At 43.7% G+C, this 20,152-nt stretch overlaps 1 long non-coding RNA gene across 1 annotated transcript; it reads left to right on the forward strand.

The window, feature by feature from the left end:
• Nucleotides 1–14,151: 14,151 nt before the first annotated feature.
• Nucleotides 14,152–17,776, forward strand: LOC132369658 (uncharacterized). Its single transcript, XR_009504455.1, has 3 exons — nucleotides 14,152–14,219; nucleotides 16,713–16,749; nucleotides 17,610–17,776. It is a non-coding gene; the product is annotated as an uncharacterized LOC132369658 (long non-coding RNA).
• Nucleotides 17,777–20,152: the final 2,376 nt, after the last annotated feature.

Here is a 20,152-nt window from a genome sequence, read left to right on the forward strand (position 1 = left end):
CCATGTCTTGGCTATCATGAATAATGCTGCAGTGAACATAAGGGTGCAGATATCTCTTTGATATCTTATTTTTATTTCTGTTGAATATATACCTAGAAGTGGAATTGCTGGATCATATGGTAGTTCTATTTTTAATTTTTTGAGGAACCTCCATACTGTTTCCATACTGGCTTTACCAATTTACATTTCCACCAACAGTACACATGGTTTCCTAGTCTCCACAGCCTCAATACTTGTTATTTCTTGTCTTTTTGATAATAGCCATTCTGACAGGTGTGAGGTGATATCTCATTGTGGTTTTTATTTGCATTACCCTGATGATTAGTGATGTCAAGCATCTTTTTATGTACTTCTTGGCCATTTGTATGACGTCTTTGGAAAATGTATTCAAGTCTTTTATCCATTTTTTATTTTTTTTGCTATTGAGTTATGTGAGTTCCTTATATATTTCAAACATTAACTCCTTGTCATATAGGTGATTTGCAACTATTTTCTCCCATTCGTAGGCTGCCTTTTTATCTTGCTAATTGTTTTTCTGTGCAGATGCTGTTTAGTTTGATGTAGTCCCACTTGTATATTTTTGCTGTTATTGCTTTCATTTTTTGCGATTCTCGTCATATTCAAAAAACTGTTTTCAAGACCAATATTAAGGTGCTTTTTCCTTATGTTTCCTTCTAGTAGTTTTATGCTTACAGGTTTTGCATTTAAGTCTTTAGTACATTATGAGTTAATCTTTTGAATAGTATAAAATAAGAGTTCAGTTCACTCTTCTGCATGTGGTTAGCCAGTTTGCCCAGCATTATATTTGTGTTATTAATATATCCTGTGAACTTTGGTACCCTGACTCCACCTTTAAAAAGTTTCTGCTTCTTTCTGTCAAAGTCACATTTCTGAGACCATAACTGAAAATCAGTCTCTCACCATTGTAAGTAAAAGCCACCTGAGGATGTCCCTTGGCAACAGTAGACTAGCTTTTCTGTGGCATAAAGTTTGCTGTTGTCTTCTTTCTTTGCTGTTTAACATCACTCATTATTTTGCCTCTATTTTTTTATATTAAGTAGTATATAGAAGAAATTATCAGAAGTTTCTACATAACCACAGAAAGGAAATTAGCAAGAAGAAATAGTGAATCAATGAACACTCACATGAATAAAAACAGGCTCTTATATAACATTAATGGCAATAAGAATGTTAGCAGGAACTGGTATTTATTGAGTTAGTCTATGTACCAAGTATTATGTAAGCCCTTTGTGTGGGATCATTGATTCCTCCCAGCAACTCTATGAGACCAAGACTACTATCGATTACAGATGAGGTAAATGAAGATTAGACATGTGAAGTAACATGTTTGTGGTCTAGCTACTTCTACCCTCATAGGGGCCTGAACCAAGACATGAAACCAGGTCTGTCTTTTGAAGAGCTCTTGAACATTCACAGATAGTGGTGTGATCCTAAAAATCAGTAACACACAAAATTTCCACCAACTGTGGAAATCAGAATTAGATGTATTGTTGAGACGGCGAGTTGTTAGTTTGTCTTCAGACATATCCAAGAGAAATAATTCTTACATGATGAATCATCAAAATCCTGTGTGTAGATGAATAAATTATGGAAGAGGATAAGGATAGCTTACTAAGTAACTCTAAGTTGATTTTTTTTTAATTCCACAATTCCACAGATGTTTTTATTTTTACCAAAAGTGAATAATTGCACTTTTCACATTTAGATTCACCTGTGGTATTTATCTCAGCGAGGCAGCAGCAGTGAGTGGTGGCTTGAAGTGAGATCTTAGTTCCCTGCCCAGGAATTGAACCTAGGTAGCCTGGATGAAAACCAGGAATCCTAGCTACTAGACCAGCAAAGGCTAGAGGCTAGAAGCAAATTTTCCCTGGCTCTTGCCTCTGTTTGAAAGTAAGAATGTTTCAAGGAGGCAAAAACTGTAAAAACAGGTGCAAAGTTTATTCTTAGAGGCACAGCACAACAAGTGGGAGAGCACACAGAGAAACAGTTTATTTAAGACAGAAGCAAGGCAGAGATACACACCTGGAAAGAAAGGGTGTCGGCATCCTCCCTAATGAGGAGGAGCTCGGCAAAGAGGCGGTTAAATCACTTACATAGGGCAGTTCTTCCAGATCTTTGTTTACCTTTGGCCAATTATCTGGTTTCTTTTTCCACACCTGACCTGCCCTAGGACCCTGCCCAACATGCGTGCGCAACTTTTTTCCAAGGTGGATTTCAGCCCAGAGGCCTATGGGACGGCCTTAGCATCACATATTATGGGGTGGTGCCCCCTCCTTTTGACCCCCAAGGAGCCTTTCTGCGCATGTGCAGTGTTTCCCTTGTCCCAAGGATGGGAAATATATGACCTCGTGATCTTTTACTCAAACAAGGTTTATCCCCTTTCTGTTCCTGCCGTGACTGTTATCTTAAGGTGTCCACAGGAAACAAAGTCCAGCTGTGTACCCTGTTCCTGTTGTTATTTACATCTTGAAGTGCAAACAGGAGGCTGGCTGTAAATATCTAGTCTAGAGCCCACCTGCCTCCTTCCTCACGAAATGTAAACAAGAGGCTAGCTGTAAATGCCTAGCCTGGAGCCCATCTATCTCCTGCCTCAGTATTAAACGGCATGTCCTTTCTATCCTACTCTACGAAAGTTTCAGGTAGGGTTTTTATATCAAAGAATTTCCATTTATAATGAAGAAATTGACATCCAGGGGCTAACCCGTCTCCTTGTTAGCAAGGTTTAGGTTTCCAAGGCTTTGCTGCTCCAGGGCCACGTGGCCACAAACCAGACCTGTCAGAGAAAGAAGACCTCTTGCCTCCTCTCCGATGCCCAATGGAAACAATCCTCTGTGCATTATACCTATTTTTGTATATTTCTTAGTGTCAAGTCAGAGTATTTACTAGTTTGTTTATTCTTGGGGGTGAGGGGCGAGTTTTGTTGTATTTGGCTTTTTATGTGTTGTTTTGTTTTAAATTACTTTAATGAGGTATGATTTACATATAAAAAGCTCTACTTAATGTTAACAATGTGATGAATTTGGAGATAAGTATACACCCATGAAACCATCTCTGCAATCAACGCCATAAACATATCCATCACCTCCAAAATTACTCTCCTGCCCTATTCCGTCATTCATTCATCCATTCATTCAGTCTTTCATGGTAAGTAGAATGTTGGTTACTAGGAGTTGGGGGAAGGGGAACATGCAAAACTGTTGGTCAAAGGTTACAAAACTTCAGTTATGCAAGATGATTAAGTTCTGAAGGTCGACGGTATAACTAATGTTATAGCTGTGTTATATACCTAAAATTTGCTAACAAGGTAGATAGATTTTATGTTGCATTTGTTTCAATGCCTCGTCCCTACTCCACTGCACTTATTTTTCTTCACAGCACTTACCTGACATACTACATTTTGTGTTGTTTTTATATTATTACCTTTCTTCTTCCATTCGATTGTACCCTACATGAGAGAAGGAAGTTTTGCTTTGTTTAGTTGTTTGTTTTGATCACTATCCTCAGTGCCTAGAACAGTGCCTGATAAATGGTAGGTTCTCAAAAACATTGCTGATGAAATGAACTACACAGTAATGTGTCTTTAATATGTAGAACTGACAGAAGTTTATGCAGTACTGTATTAATTTCCCTGGGGTGAACTGTAGCATCAATTTGAGCTCCTCAGATAGCAGTCTCTGCTCTGTTACATGTGTCCTTCTGAAGACAGTCATTAGCCAAGTCCATGACTAGTGTATACACATCCCTAGTGTGAGGCAGAGCACTAATTGCCTCCCACACTAAGGCTTTTTTGGTCTTCCAGTCTTAATTAAAGCCAGATTAGTAACTGTGGGGAAATTCCTATGATTCTTCTGGGATGTTGGTCCAGACTTCCCCCTTTCTCTCTTCTTTTAACACAGTTCTTATTCTCCTGGACATGGTAGATGCTTAAATATCAAAGGAATATACTTTTCTTCCATTTTCTTAGGAAAATCTGTTTTAAAATAATTCCAAATCCTTGAGGGAGAATGTAATTTAATTTTCACTGTTACAAACCAGAAGTTGTTGTTCCTACTTACCATTTGTTCCTAAACGACAGCCTAGAAAAGCCTAATCTTTGCACCTAGCCATTCTATCCTGTGAATAAGAAGAGAAAGCTAGAAGATCTGTACAAAAGTATGTGCAATGGAGTGATCTTTTTTTATTAGGACATGTGCTCACTCATTTATCACAGCATTGTAGTTGTTCTTTTTGCAACAGACATTGAGCTAGGTGAGAAAGCACATGAAGAGAGACTGAAAAGAACATTAGATTCAAAATTAGAAGGACCAAGATTGAGTCAGAATGGGGCATATAATAGCAGTGTGACTTTGGCAACTCAAATTTCTTTGAGTTTCATATTTTTTATTAAGAAAATGAAGGTGTTAATACATACTTTACAAACTTGGATTTTCTGAGCACTGGAAGAATTACTGATTCCATTAAAAAAAGTTTTGTTTTTATATGAAATTAAATATTATCATAAAAAGTTTCATAATATAATAAGAAGGGGGTATATAAGAAAGACAGAGAGAGAAAGGGAGAATGACTGCCAGGGTTCTTTTCTCAACATAAAAAATTCAGCATGAGAAAAATATATAAATGTTTGAAGTAACAAGCAACTACATGGCATTGAAGTCAACAACATGGGCTTTAGAGTCAGATTATCTGTGTTCAAATCTAGGTTATGCATTTCTCTCACTGCATGATTTTGAGTATTTACTTAATCCCTTTGTTCTTCAATTTCCTCATTTATAAATTTGAGATAATAATATTGGTCTCATATGGCTAGTGTGAGGATTGGGATAAGCGTTTAGCATACTAAGCTCCCATGATGTTATTTTACATATTAATGTTATTAATATTGTAAGTGGGACAGCACACAAAATTCCTGTTGCCAAAAGTGGATTTTCAGGAGTGCCATGCAGAGATGTGAGGTGGTCCCTTAGTATGATAAAGGAGAATGGCTAGTTGGCCATCTTTTTCTTCCCTCTTTTTCTCTTTCTTTGTCTTCTGTACATTGATGTTTCCACTTTCCAAAGCTTAGGTTGTCCAGGGCCCTTGCTGCAAACCCATCTGGTGCTCAGAGATCTTGGCTCTCCCCTTTTTGGGACTACAGTGTGCAAGGAACAGGGAGTACAGAGAGTAAATTAAATAAGTGACAAACTGACCCAAGTCATATTAATTATGACTTACTGGATTTTTTTCTCCATTTTCAACAAGAGGTGGTCAGTGAATAAAATGAGTGAAGAAGCAAGAAATACAGACTCTATCTGGGTATTCTCATGACCTCCCAAACCAAATAGCGTGCTCTATAAATACAGACCAGCATCAGCATCAGCATCAGCATCATCAAGCCATATAACATTTTATAGTTATTATAGTTTAAAATCACATTTACTGATTACTAGGTTTGATCCCAACAGTTTTATAGTTAAATAAATATTATTGTTTTTATCTTACATGTAATCTTTGTGTCCTTCTTATAAATTCTAGGCAGGTCTGTAAGTATGTTATTAAAAAAAACAGCTGTAGATGATCACACTCACCTATGGTATTCAGATGAATGGTGAGCAATGTGATCTGTCAGTCCACAAATATTTAGTAATTATATATTATTTCCTGCCTCCTTATATGTTATTTCCTATCTCAGTCCGTAAAGATCCACTTCAGTTGGGTAGAGTCCACTCTTGTTTTCTAGTCTCTATCCTTTTTCCCTTTTAAAATCTCCTTAGTTTTTCTAAGTCTCTGTTCTCCTTCTTGTTTCCAGCACCGCTCTGAAAATCTTTGCTGCAAGCTGTTTGAAGGGGGTTTACACGAAGCTCAAAAAAACATCTAAAATATTTCAGGGTCTTGGCAGGACCTGTGGGTGAATTGGGCAGGAAGTTTATAATATTACAAAGGGAATGATGAATGAAACTAAACCTCAACTTCAGGAGAAGTGTGATGACTTGGAGAGAGAATGAGAGAGGAGGCACTGACAGTTCAGTTCCACTTGACCCTTGACAAGTGATAATGAAGTTTCAGTTTTAACACATGTCTCCAATTTTTCAAGAGAAGTTGCAAATGAGGGTATTTTTCTTAATATCTCAATTTAGAATATTGGCAATGTTTTCAAATACTTAAAGAAAAAAAAAATACTGTGTAAGTCTAATAAAGTGACCCCAAGACCAGATTTGTTCTTTGTCTATCAACCTGAAACCTCTGCTTCACACCCTTCAGAAGTTTGTGAGGGGACAATGTAAAGAAAATGTAGCCCTGTTAATATCGACTGCCCTTCATCAAGTAACTGATGAGTTATGCCAGTCTGTCAGTTTATTCTATTTGGCTAAAGACCTCCTCTTTACTAGGTGCAGGGTTGAGAACAAAAAGGGTGAGTAGAGAAACTCCTGCTGCTTACGAATGAGGTACCTATGGCTCAAATATTTGCTCTAGATGGCGTCACCATAGGTTCTAGTTTGCCAGGGACAGTCTTCATTGCGGTGCGCGGGCCTCTCGCTATCGTGGCCTCTTTTGTTGCGGAGCACAGGCTCCAGACGCGCAGGCTCAGTAGTTGTGGCTCACGGGCCTAGTTGCTCCGCAGCATGTGGGATCCTCCCAGACCAGGGCTCGAACCCGTGTCCCCTGCATTAGCAGGCAGATTCTCAACCACTGCGCCACCAGGGAAGCCCCATTCTTTATTTTAAAGTCTATTTTATGTGATATGGGTATAGCTACTCCAGCTTTCTTTTGATTTCCATTTGCATGGAATATCTTTTTCCATCCCCTCACTCTTAGTCTGTATGTGTCCCTAGGTCTGAAGTGGGTCTCTTGTAGACAGCATATTTGTGTGTCTTGTTTTTGTATCCATTCAGCAAGCCTGTGTCTTTCGGCTGGAGCATTTAATCCATTCACGTTTAAGGTAATTATCAATATGTTTGTTCCTATGACCGTTTTCTTAATTGTTTTGGGTTTGTTTTTGTAGATCCTTTTCTTCTCTTGTGTTTCCCACTTAGAGAAGTTCCTTTAGCATTTGTTGTAGAGCTGGTTTGGTGGTGCTGAATTCTCTTAGCTTTTGCTTGTCTGTAAAGCTTTTGATTTCTCCATCGAATCTGAATGAGATCCTTGCCGGGTAGAGTAATCTTGGTTGCAGGTTCCTCTCTTTCATCACTTTAAGTATATCATGCCACTCCCTTCTGGCTTGTAGAGTTTCTGCTGAGAAATCAGCTGTTAACCTTATGGGAGTTCCCTTGTATGTTTTTTGTCGTTTTTCCCTTGCTGCTTTCAGTAATTTTTCTTTGTCTTTATTGTTTGGCAAGTTGATTACTATGTGTCTCGGCGTGTTTCTCCTTGGGTTTATCCTGTATGGGACTCGCTGCGCTTCCTGGACTTGGGTGGCTATTTCCTTTCCCACGTTAGGGAAGTTTTCGACTGTAATCTCTTCAAATATTTTCTCTGGTCCTTTCTCTCTCTCTTCTCCTTCTGGGACCCCTATAATGCGAATGTTGTTGCATGTAATGTTGTCCCAGAGGTCTCCTAGGCTGTCTTCATTTCTTTTCATTCTTTTTTCTTCATTCTGTTCCACAGCAGTGAATTCCACCATTCTGTCTTCCAGGTCACTAATCCGTTCTTCTGCCTCAGTTATTCTGCTATTGATTCCTTCTTGTGTAGTTTTCATTTCAGTTAGTTCATCTCTGTTTGTTTGTTCTTTAATTCTTCTAGGTCTTTGTTAAACATTTCTTGCATCTTCTCGATCTTTGCCTCCATTGTTTTTCCGAGGTCCTGGATCATCTTCACTATCATTGTTCCGAATTCTTTTTCTGGAAGGTTGCCTATCTCCACTTCACTGAGTTGTTTTTCTGGGGTTTTAGCTTGTTCCTTCATCTGGTACATAGCCCTCTGCCTTTTCATCTTGTCTATCTTTCTGTGAATGTGGTTTTTGTTTCACAGGCTGCAGGATTGTAGTTCTTCTTGCTTCTGCCTTTTTAAGACTGTTGATACACATTGCCAAGTTACCATCCAGAAGCGCTATGCCAATTTGTAGTCCACGCCAACAGTGGATGTGAAGCCTGCCTCACACAAACACTGGCTTGTAGCACTTTTCAAAAAGTGTAAAACTACAAAAGTGAATACCTCTCCCTTTTTCATGCAAGTGGGATTACTCCAAATTTCATAACTTTTTTCAGTTAATTTAGCAAGTCAGTAAATTTGCATCTACCGCATCATTTTTCGTGACTGTTCAGTGTTCCATTATATGACTATGCCACAGTACACATAGCTTCTCCGTCCTTGTATATAAGCTGTGGCCAGTTTCCAGTCCCAAATAGTACTCTGATACGTGTCCTTGCCTATATCTCTGACTATTTCTTTTGGTTAAATACTTAGAAAGAGAGTTGTTGGATCAAAAGCGTATACACATTGTAAAGGCTTGGCTCAATCTGATAGGAGAATAACCACATGTTGTTTTATTTTGTATTCCTTTGATTTACTGATGGGTTTACTGGCTGTTTGTATTAATTTGGCTAGTTGGTTAATTATACCCTGTGTCCGTTCTTCTGTAGTGAGAGGTTGTAATGGTTGTATCCTATCCTGTCAGATCCATATGTCTGACTTTCTGTTTCTGTGTGCCATGGGGTGTTGAAAGACTCCAGTTATTTAAATGTGATGCTCCACACAACACTTAAGAAAATGACTCATGATAGTTGCCTTTCATGTAATATTTTTTAATACCTGCGCTTTTGTGATGATGCCTTTTGTTTAAGTGAGTAGGTTGTTCAGCCCCAGAACTACTAGAATTCATGATCATTTGTTCTAGTTTTTGTCTGACCTTTTACTGAGAGAGTTCTTGACCATCATACTTTCATGATAGGTTTTTAGTATGTACTGTGTCTTCACACCTTCTTTGAATTTGTTATTATTTGTATCCTCCTAGACTTGTGTTTTTTGCTCTAAAACTAACAGTTATTACATTTCTTCTCTTTCGTTTTCCCCTTTTAACTAGTTTGAAGTGTGATTTGAAGCTCAAGATCATGATCAAAAGAATGCAGTGCCTTTCTCAGCTCCACCAGTTTTTGCTTCTGAGGTTTACATGCCACTGCTGCCCTTGCTAATTATGAACTGAGATTCATTTTGTGATGTTTTATTCTCATAGGTTATATACAGTTATTCTTCAGTTCTGTAATTGTAGAGTATGTTGGACCATTTATTGGTACTGAAGGCAGGGTTATCATTGCACATCCAAAAAGTGCTTTTGTTTTGTTTTGTTTTGTTTTGTTTTTGTTTTTTGCTTTATTGGAGTATAATTCCTTTACAATGGTGTGTTAGTTTCTGCTTTGTAACATAGTGAATCAGCTGTACATTTACATATATCCCCATATCTCCTCCCTCTTGCGTTTCCCTCCCAGCCTCCCTATCCCACCCCTCTAGGTGGTCACAAAGCACTGAGCTGATCTCCCTGTGCTGTGCTGCTGCTTCTCACTAGCTGTTTTACATTTGGTAGTGTATATATGTCCATGCCAGTCTCTCACTTCGTCCCAGCTTACCCTTCTCCCTCCCCGTGTCCTCAAGTCCATTCTCTACACCTGCGTCTTTCTTCCTGTCCTGCCCCTAGGTTCTTCATAACCATTTTTTTTTTAATTCCGTATGTATCTGTTAGCATACAGTATTTCTTTTTCTCTTTCTGACTTACTTCGCTCTGTATGACAGACTCTAGGTCCATCCACCTGACTACAAATAACTCAATTTCGTTTCTTTTTATGGCTGAGTAATATTCCATTGTATATATGTGCCACATCTTCTTTATCCATTCATCTGTCGATGGACACTTAGGTTGCTTCCATGTCCTGGCTATCGTAAATGGAGCTGCAATGAAAATTCCAAGAAGAGGTTTTTAAATTGGATTATACATTATGTGTGTGCGTATACGTTTGTTTTTTTCCATACCCAAAATTACAAACCTGCCATGGCTGGTCTTTTGTAGGACTCTTCCACACGTGAGAAAATGAGAGTTGTCTATATGTTAAATCTGTATAGACTTCGCAAGTGACCTTTTGTCTTTCATCGAAAGCACTTGACCTGCAGCAGTGTGGCCTCACCAGTGAAGGAGCAAAGGCTTTACTAAAGGCCCTTGAAAGCAACAGAACTCTGGTTGTTTTGGATATAAGACAAAAATCCACTTGTTGGTATGTGGTCACTTTTTTTTTTTTTTAATTGATTAACACATAGCAAAACAAAAAGAGTTTGTTCACGTATTGACAGTTTTTAAAACTTAATGTGTTTCACTTTCCTCATCGTATACAGTTGGCCCTTGAACAGCTTGGGAGTTAGAGGTGCCGCCCCCCACACAGTTGAAAATCTGGGTATAAGTTTATAGTCAGTGGTTCCACATCTGTGGATTCAACCAACCTTGGCTCATGTAGGACGATAGTACATATTTACTGAAAAATATCCGTGTGTCAATGGACCTGCGAGGTTCAAACCCATGTTGTTCAAGTGTCAACTGTACTTTCCTAATGTTGCACTTCCCTTATGTTTTTAGCAGATAATGTACTAATTAAAGTGAGTTATACCTTTAAATTGTTCTTATCTCTACTCTGAATAGAGGTGAACCTAGATACTAAGCCTGCTTCCACCAAGAGCATTATTTCCTTGTTGTGCAACCTCTGAATTCTTGCAAGGAATACTTTATTCATTTGTCAGTTTAACAAGTAATTTTTTTAATACCTACTGTGTGCCAGATACGGGTCAGACACTAGGGATAAAGCAGTGAACCAGACAGACAAAAGTCTTGCCCTCGTGGAGCTTACATTCTAGTGAAGGGGTTCAGATAGAAATGAGTAAACAGATAAGTAATATAATTTTAGACAGTAGGAAGTGCAAAAATATCTTAATGTAAGGAGAGTGAGGGGGAGCAGGTAGGACTCCATTGGATAGGTTTGTTAGGGGACAGCTTCACTGGAGAAGTGGCATTTGAATGGAGACCTGAATGAAGAGAGGAGCAAGCCATGGAAGATCTGGGGTAAGCACATTCCAGGACAAGGAGGCAATGAGTATGCAGGCATGTAGGTGGGTGGAGTATTTAAGGAAAAGCAAGGAGGCCAACATGGTCAGAGTACTGAGTGAAGAAGAGTGTGGTATGACATGAGGTCAAGGAGCTAGCCAGGGGTCTGATCTTGTAAAGTCTTGAAGGCCAGAGTAAAGGTGTGGATTATTCTAAATGAGTAGAGGGTTTTGAACTGGAAAAAGGCATGATCCAAATAGTATCTCAATAAGATGACCTGGTATAGAGAATATACTTGTGGGGATAAAGAAGAGAAACAGAGAGACCAGTTAGGAGACTATCACAGTGGTCCAAATAAGAGATGTTTATGGCTTAGCTTAGGTTGGAAGTTTGGAGCAAGTGAAAAGTGACTGAATTCAGGTTGTGTTTTGAGGATGTAGCTAACAGGGCTTGCCGATAGATTAGATGTGGGGTATGAAGGAAATAGTAACAAGGAGACAAGTCGTTGATGATTATGTGTGCAACTGGGTGGTATCACTTAGAAAAAGGGGGCTGATAGGAGGAGCAGCTTTTGAGGGGATATCAGGACTTTGGTTTGATATCTTAGATGCGCTTTAGGTATCTAAGTGTCTGGACAGTGCTCAGACTGTACTTTCTATCCAAAGGTATCCAAAGCCACTTTAGATGCAAAATGTTTAAAGTTGACCTTTGCTGCTGCCAAAATAGTAGCCACTGGGGGCAGTCTGTAAAATGGCATCCTAGGTTTTTGGGTTTTTTTTGAAGAAATAATCTCTTTAATAGTTAGAAAATACAAGTGAGGAAAACAACTGGAATGTGCGAATTTGTGACCAGCCCACCGGGTGAGTAGGTTCCCACCGGGAGTGTGTACAACAGCCAGCACCCCTGCCCCTCTTCACCTCTAGACCCCATCCACACGGTGACCCCAGCCCTGGGCAGGGGAGGACCTTGGCACCTAGTGGAGGGCTTCTTGAGTCCTGATCCCTTGCCTGGAAGCAGCTAGACGTTCTGCTCACAGGTGTTGTTTGCAGAAGCCCCGGTTTCCCAGGGCCCCGAGATCCTAAATAACACTTAGTAGCTAGCTGCAATCCTGGGGCTGCTGAGCTGCCCTAGGCCAAGGCACGGCCTCCCTCCCGGCCCAGGGCCTCAGCTGGTCCCCAAGCTGAGCGGGTGGCAGTTACCTGTCCCTCTCTCCGTGCACCTCTTGGGCTGGGACCACACGCCAATCCACGTGACTGTGCCAGCAACTGGTAGAGGCCCCTCAGAACAGTCAGACTGCCCTGCAGGCTGGGGCATGCGCTGGGCTGGGGGGGGAGGTGGGACCTGGGACAAGCTTAGATCTAAGTGGGGTTCTGGGGGTGTGCCCAGAGAGTCTTCGAGGGTTCATACCCATTGCCCAGAGGGCAAGGCAGGAGTGAGCTGGTGGGGGGAAGCTTTCTGTGCAGAACCTCAAGTTGGGGGTCAGGGGTCAGTCCACGACCAAGGTCAAGGACCTACCACCATGAGACTGGGGACAGAAGTACTTAGACCAGGCTTCTGACCACTGCCCTAGGAGTGACCTTGGCCCACTGTCCTGCAGGGCTTTAGCCCCAGCCTCTGACCCCCAAGGGGCCCAAAATGTGCTCAGCGGGGGTGGAAGTGGGGGTGGGCATCTTGCTCTTCACATCAACCCCGTCCTCCTGGTGACGCTATGCTCCGGACCACTGTCCTGGTGCCACCCCCATTTTCCTGCCAGGACCCTGTAGGGGTGAGGGAGCCAGGAGGTCTCTAGTCTTGGAGGACCATTGCAGCCTGTCCTGACCGCAGGCCTCAGGTTAGGGTGGGGCGACTGAGGGGGACTTCTGTGGGTCCTTTCCGGTTTGTGGCTGATTTTATTTCTGCGCACTTGTTTTAAAACCTCACCTCTGTCCGCAGGAGGGTGACCTCGAACAAACCGGGAGCCACGGGGGAGTCGGGGGTGGGTGGGTGGGTGGTGGCAGTCACTAACGGCCAGTGCGCCCAGATCACGCCGGGCCTGAAAGCAGGCCCCGCAGCGTCTCCGCAGCTCGCAGTTACCGGGATACGCGCAGGAGGCGCCGCGACGCGCGGTTCGCCCAAGGGCGCTCCCACGTCCCCGCTTTCCGGCCTCCGGAGCGTCGGTGCAGCCGAGGCCGCGCACCCGCTCCCGCCGGCGGCCCCACTTGGCCCAGCATCCCGGAGGCTGTCCCGTGCAAGCGCGGCCGCCGCGGTGAGGGGGCGCCCCAGGACCGGGGGCTCCACACCTCGAGAGGGTGTGGGTCGGCACCCCTGCCCTTCCCGCGTGCGACCCCGGCTCAGTGCCCGGCGCAGAGTCGCACGCCAGGAGTTTGCGGAGGCGGCGCACGGAGGGGGCGCGGAGCGGCCGACCCCGCCCCGGACCCCCGGGCCGCGGATGCCCCCCCCGGCCCCGCCCCTCCCAGGGCGCCCACCTGGCGGCGGGGCGGCGCGCCCCAGGGCGGCGAGTGCGCGCGCGCGGCCGGCGCGCTGTCCCTTTAAACGGCGCGCGGCACCTCCCCCACGTGCCTCGCCCGCCGTGGTGCGGCCAGGTGCTGGGCGCCGCCGGAGAAAGTCCGTGTGAGCCGGGGCGCCGGGCCGCCGGAGCACTTCCTGCTGCAGGCCGGACCGGGCCGGCGCCTGCAGGTACCCCAACTTCGCGCCGCTCGCGGGTCCCACCGCCGGACTTCCCGCAAACTCCGCGGCGCGCCCGCCCTCGCCTGCCGCAGTGCCCAAGTTCGCGCCGCGCGCCGCCCGCGGAGCTGGCTGGGGGCGCCCGGGCCTGGGGAGGCGCTCGCCCGCGCCGGGCCGCGCCCCGCCCCGCCGAGCGGGGACCCGGGCTCCGGGCGTCTCCTCTCCTACCGGGTTTCTCGGGGCGCTCGGGACACTCGGTCTCCGCTGACCGGACGGACGGAGCCCAGCCCTCTCGCATCTTAGGTTTTTGAAGAAGAAATTAGAATACACAAAGGGAGAAATAAGTGTATAATTACATAATGTAGATTTCATATTTAATTTTATGGGAAAAGCAATAATTAGTTGGCTTTTGGTTTTAAATGGAAATAGCCACTCACTGGGAAATAATTACTCTAATTTCAATTTATTTTACTTTAGATCATTCTGTGATGAAAGCAGTTATCCAAAAAGTTCTCCAGATGGAAGGAGTGCCAAGTCAGAGGTATATAGCATGTTCTAGTTCTCTCCGAAGAATTTCTCTTTAATGGCTTGTTTTTCTTTCTTTCTTAAAAGAAAATTATCAAGGTACTTTCTGCCATCTTTTTTTTTTTTTAAATATTTTTATTCTTTTTTTTTTTTTTTTAACATTCAGTTCTTTTGGGAATTATTTATTTATTTATTTTTGGCTGTGTTGGGTCTTCGCTTCTGTGCGAGGGCTTCCTCCAGCTGCGGCAAGTGGGGGCCACTCCTCATCGCGGTGCGCGGGCCTCTCACTATCGCGGCCTCTCTTGTTGCGGGGCACAGGCTCCAGACGCGCAGGCTCAGCAATTGTGGCTCACGGGCCTAGCTGCTCCGCGGTATGTGGGATCTTCCCAGACCAGGGCACGAACCCGTGTCCCCTGCATTGGCAGGCAGACTCTCAACCACTGTGCCACCAGGGAAGCCCCTTTCTGCCATCTTAAAACTAAGCTTTTAGTCCAATGAAATGGCTTTTCTGTTTTTGAAAATATTGTGTGATGCCTTAATTTAGGTTCCCAGAAATGCAGATTGAAAACCTTTGATTAACTTAAAGTATCTTAATTTCCAATGAAGATCAAACCCTCCTAAATTACCTGTAACTTAAATGGCATATTTATCATTTCTGTCTCAGTACCAGTGGATAACTTCTCCATTGGTGAAGGAAGCATCCACAACTGCTAGACAGAAAAAGAGAACTATAATTTTGGGAAGTGGTCGAAAAGGAAAAGCTACTATTAGAATTGGTTAACTCTTTCTTGTTTTTAATGCTACTAGAACTTATACCCCTTATGTTTTCCGATGTGCTAAAATTAAAACAGCCAGTATTAACCACATGCATATTAGGAGGCCTATGTTAGGAGTCGCCAAGTGTGTCGGGTGCCGTGGACAGCTGAGGCACGTTTAGCCCAAAGGCAAGTTCCAGCGCATTGCAGAGAGCAGACGAAATACCCGGTGGTGAAAATTCACTGTTGCTAAGGGTTGAAACGAAGCAATAATTCCTCCTGTTTCTCAGGGTGTTCCGTTTGGCTGTTAATGAAATGTATTTCCAAGGAAGGCAGGCATGTGGCTGAAAAGGCCAGCGGTGCCTGGGGGTCACAGCGAGACCCTCCCGTCTCGCCCCCCTCGGCCATCCTGTGCTCTGGGAGCAGAGCTCTCAGCTACAAGTGAAACATAGTAGCTTCCATATCCGGATTCTAAGATTTTCCAAAGCCCTTTAAAGGCCCCCTTCTCTGAGTGGTGCTTGACCTGCTGGTGTTTGGGGCGGGAGGGTGGGCTGGGTGGAGGGTCTGAGCGCCATCCTGAGGGAAGGGCTTTGGAGGCCTGTGTGCGCCTGAGGCCAGGGGCCCAGTGCCCGTGTCCGAGGGGAGGCTAGCGCTGACTCCAGCCGTGCCGAGCCAGACGTCGCCCTCCTTCCCGACAAGCCAGCAAAGCCTGTCGCTCACCTTCCTGGCTGTGCTGCTTACACGTGCCCTCTGGGAAGGCCAGCCTGGCAGAGCTCTGTTCCTGCCCTTTGGGCTGCCGGTAACTGAGTACCTAGCCTGGGTGCTGGAGGGGAGGATCCATAGATGGTGGAGGCCCAGCGCCTGCCCAGGGTGCTGCCCCTCTGCTGAGGGACGCTTGCCCAGCTGGTTAGACCTGTTCGCACCCAACTGCCCACAGTCAGCGCCCAGGCTAGGAACAGCAGCCTCCCCATTTCCTCGGTGTCTTCTAGTTTTGTTCCTTTCTTCTTTTCGCTGCCTTCCTCCCCAAAGAGGCAAGATACTAATCTTCAAGAACCAAATCAGGCCATGATTTTCCAACTAAACTCATGACAGTTCTGCACCTCTGAATGACTGGGTACAAACATTTGCAAGGATGAGCTCTTGGGTGAGGCGCCAGCCCACTTTTCTAGCTTCATCTCTCTTGCTTGGGTGTGGGCACCCCCTGCTGCCCCAGATGCCTTGACTCCTCCATTTTCGTATATTCCTCCTCAGAATGCTGCCACCACCCCATCCTGGCCTTTGGGAATGTTAGCTGGCTGTTCCCCACAGCATCCTGTCACCCTGGTCCACTCTTTCTAACCTCTGTATGCCCTCCTATGAAATCTTGTCAGGTCCAATTGGAGGAAGACCACCTATAGGTCAGTTAGCTTGGGAAGGAACCCAACTGTGTGACCTGCTTCCCCTTTCCCAGTGTCTTTAAAATAACGTTAAAAAAAAAAAAAAAGAAAAAATGTTGTTCTAGAGCTCCTCTACCATCTCTTACCACCATCAGAAAACCACCCCCCAAAAGGGGGACCTCATTCATATTGAAAATAACTTCTTAACGTGTAGGCATTACCTTAGGGCATTCTAGACACTGGGGGAGGGAAAAGCCATTGTATTTTTTTCTAACATTCATGTTAAACTTCTTTCCAAAGTTCTTTAAACTGTGGTATTCTTACAGGTAGACAATGTTGCCGAACAAGTGTTTGTTTCTTCCCTTTTTCTTCCCCCAGGCTCAAAGATTTGGAAAGAGATAGTTTAACAGAAAAGGTAAGGTAATCTCCACCTTAACAAAATGTATGATCAAATGTGACCATTTGACAGACACTATGTAGTTCCTAAAAACAAATTTAAGTGGAATTGGCTCTCTTTTCCCTGAAGTTGAGGATAACCTGGATGTTTTTGTCTAACGTGCTGGACTAATAGGCTATTATTGGTTAGCTTTTGGTAACTCATCGAGTTGCCCAGTCTGGGTTCCGTACCATCGAGTCTGGATTATAATTTGTCCTGGTCACACTGTTTTTCAAAATCAGGTTTGTTCTAGTATGCTATTATGTGTCTGTTTCACCTTTAATCTTTCCGTTTTTCACCACTCTGGAGATGGTGTGATATGATCTTAACGAAAACAACAGGAACATGTCTTGTGAATATTTAGTTTTCTTTTTGGCCGACTCAGCATTGCCTGCCATTCAGTCATTGTTATGTGACCAGGCAGTGTAACTATTTGTGTATTAGTCCATTGGTTCATAGCTTGGGAATGTGGAGACTTCTAAACCTATATCCTTCCCTTAGGAATGCGTGAAGGAGAAATGGAATCTCTTGCCTGAATTTCTGCAGACAGAAATAAAGAATCAGTTATGTGACTTGGAAACCAAATGACATAAAGAAGAATTATCAGAGGTTCAGTCGTCAGCATCCTGGCGGCTAGAAAACGTTTCCTCCCATGTAACTTGTCTGTGACCAGGGAGGCAGGATCATCCCACCTCTCCCTGTTACCTGATAGTTATAAAGGAAGCGCATGTGTTTCCTTATTCTCTCATGGCCACTTGTTGACATTCACTGCTACTTAAATTATCCTTTCCTGCTGTAGGAGGGCTACCTGGCTGAAGTCAAATCCCTTTTAAATACAGATTTGTCCTTGGAGAACATGCTTTCAGTCGGGAAGTGAATGGATGTCTAGAAAACGGGAGCCAGCCAAGTGGTGAGGAGCGCAGAGTGGAAATAGCAGAGAAAAAGAAGTCCCCCAAACCTGTTTGCAAACTTTGCATGCCCAGGAGAAGCAAGTCTGATGGAGAAACAAAATGTAAGAGCACTTGACTCGTTTGAGCTCGTTGGAGTCTGGTACCGCCTAAGGGGAGGACAGACTTGGTGCCATAGTGTCTGTCTGTTCCCCCCCCACACAACCCCTCCACCGGCAGTACTTGTTTTTTGTGTATCTTTTTTTTATTTTTATTTTTTGGGGGGTGGCGGGTGGCTGTGTTGCTCGGCTTGTACGATCTTAGTTCTCCAACCGGGGATCGAACCCGGGCCCTCGGCAGTGAGAGTGCCGAGTCTTAACCACTGGACCGCCGTGGAATTCCCTCTTGTGTATTCTTCTAACTAGCTTAGATATATACTTTAAATTTTTGTCTTCGACCAAGTTATAGAGCATTAGATCCCCAAATGTGGTTGAATTGATGAGGTATAAGAAAACAGGAGCTGCTGATATTTATGACTTGTAAGTGACATGCCTGTTGAAGCTAAACATTTATTCTTAGACTCCTTCCCCGCTTGTAGTCAGAGTAACTCTTCTGGAATTTTTAAAAATAAGAGCCTGGGACTTGAGCTCAGGACAGGTGCTTGGCCACTTCATCGTGTGACGAAATAAGCAGAGGCTCTGTTTCCTTGTCCGTCTCAGGGTTGGGCCCTTCATACAAGAGCTTGTGTTAAACTGGCCTAGCAAACTGGCAGGTGCTCATTTGATGACTTTATGAAGACGGTGGTTGCTTAGAATAAGAAGAGAAGGATACTTAATCCTCAGAACCTGGTCTGTGCACCAGCTTGCTAATGCTGAAGAACTGTACCTTGTCTGTGAACTCTTTATTCATAGTGGCTTTTTTGTTTCTTTTCTGTAAGCAGCTGAAGTCTCATGTAGCCCCAGGATTACAAGGCAAACTACCAGGCAGACCACCATCACATCTCATTTCACAAGGGGGTCAGTATATAATGAATGGACAGCCCCCATTTTAGGGGCCAACTGTTTTTGGTAAAACACATATAGAATTGGTAGGATGTAACTTAGTAATTCTGACTTCCACATTGCTTAGGTTTCCCTTTTGATATTCTGTTTTTAGACATTCATGAACAGCATTTCTGAAGACCTCATCCATGTTTACTCTTAGCATAGGAAACTTCAAATGTACATACACAAAATACCAAGGATAGTAAAATGAACCCCTGTGTACCTATCAGCCAGTATCAACAGTTAACAGCTCCTGGCTGTTGTTTCATCTATACCGCCATATGCTCCAAGTGAAAATTATTCCAAATGGATTACAACTCCATACACACCCATGTCCCCCCAGTTGGATTACTTTGAAACAAATCGGACATGTCATCTTATCCACAAATACGATATTTCTAGATGACAAGGTCTCTTTCTCTGACAAGTTTTTTATTCATATTTTGCTATAATTGCTAACATCTAGCAAACAGTCTTTTGAAGAAGACAAAACTTGCCTTACAAAGTGTAACAGTTCCTTACGAACAAATATATAGCAGTGTTCATACCTCCCCTTGTGTAACAGGGTTTGGTTGATTTGTTCCTTAAGCCTTTCAAGTGATAGATTCCTTATTTCCTTGCCGTTTATTTAAAGAAAAGAGGTCTTTTGTCTAATAGCTTCTAGGTCTGGCTGACTGCATCGTTTCGGTGGTGAATGTGTTCCCTTGTGTCCAGTTTTCTGTCAACTGGTAGTTAGGTCTAGAGTCCTGATCAGATTCCAGCTTTATTTTGTGCGACTTCATTGACGGTATGGGGCTGTCCATCAGAGGCATGTAATGTCTCTTCAGTGATTCTAGCAGCCGTTGATCAAAGTCTAGCTCCATTATTTCTTAGGGTTTGCAAAACGGTGGTATTCTAAACCTGTCATCCAAAGAAACATTAAGCTCGAAGCTTGTTTTAATGTCCTGGCCAAAAGGGCTTCTCCTTGGAGGGAAGAGGGTGTCCATGCCCTGAATCTTTCCAAACAGAGGGTATTCTTGGTAGGGAGGAATATAAGTTGTTTTGTGCCCACTGCAAGTGTAGGGTCTGGCTGAGCTACCAGTTGGCCTTACTGTGTGTGACAGCCCTGCCAAACAAACCTGAGGAAGACCCTGAAAAAGCAAAATCAGGTGATTCTGTCGATGAAAAAGAAAAAGAGCAGGTAGGGCTCACGTTTAAGTTTCTTAACTCTGCCTTATTTTGGTACACTTGCTGGTAATTGTGAATTTACACTTGGTCTGTCTCTGGACCGTAAGTGACTGAGAGGGTGTTAGAACATATCCCTGGACCCAGGGCAGTACGAAGTGTATTCTGGTTAGAGCCGAGGACTCAGCAGGCCCGTAACTTTGGTGTGTTCTCTCCTGTCTACCTTCCTACCTCTCCAGCTGTCAAGATTTGACAGTCAAACCAGCAGATGTGATGCGTTTAAAGCAT

Source organism: Balaenoptera ricei, chromosome 8, assembly GCF_028023285.1.
Source record: "Balaenoptera ricei isolate mBalRic1 chromosome 8, mBalRic1.hap2, whole genome shotgun sequence".
NCBI lineage: Eukaryota > Metazoa > Chordata > Mammalia > Artiodactyla > Balaenopteridae > Balaenoptera > Balaenoptera ricei.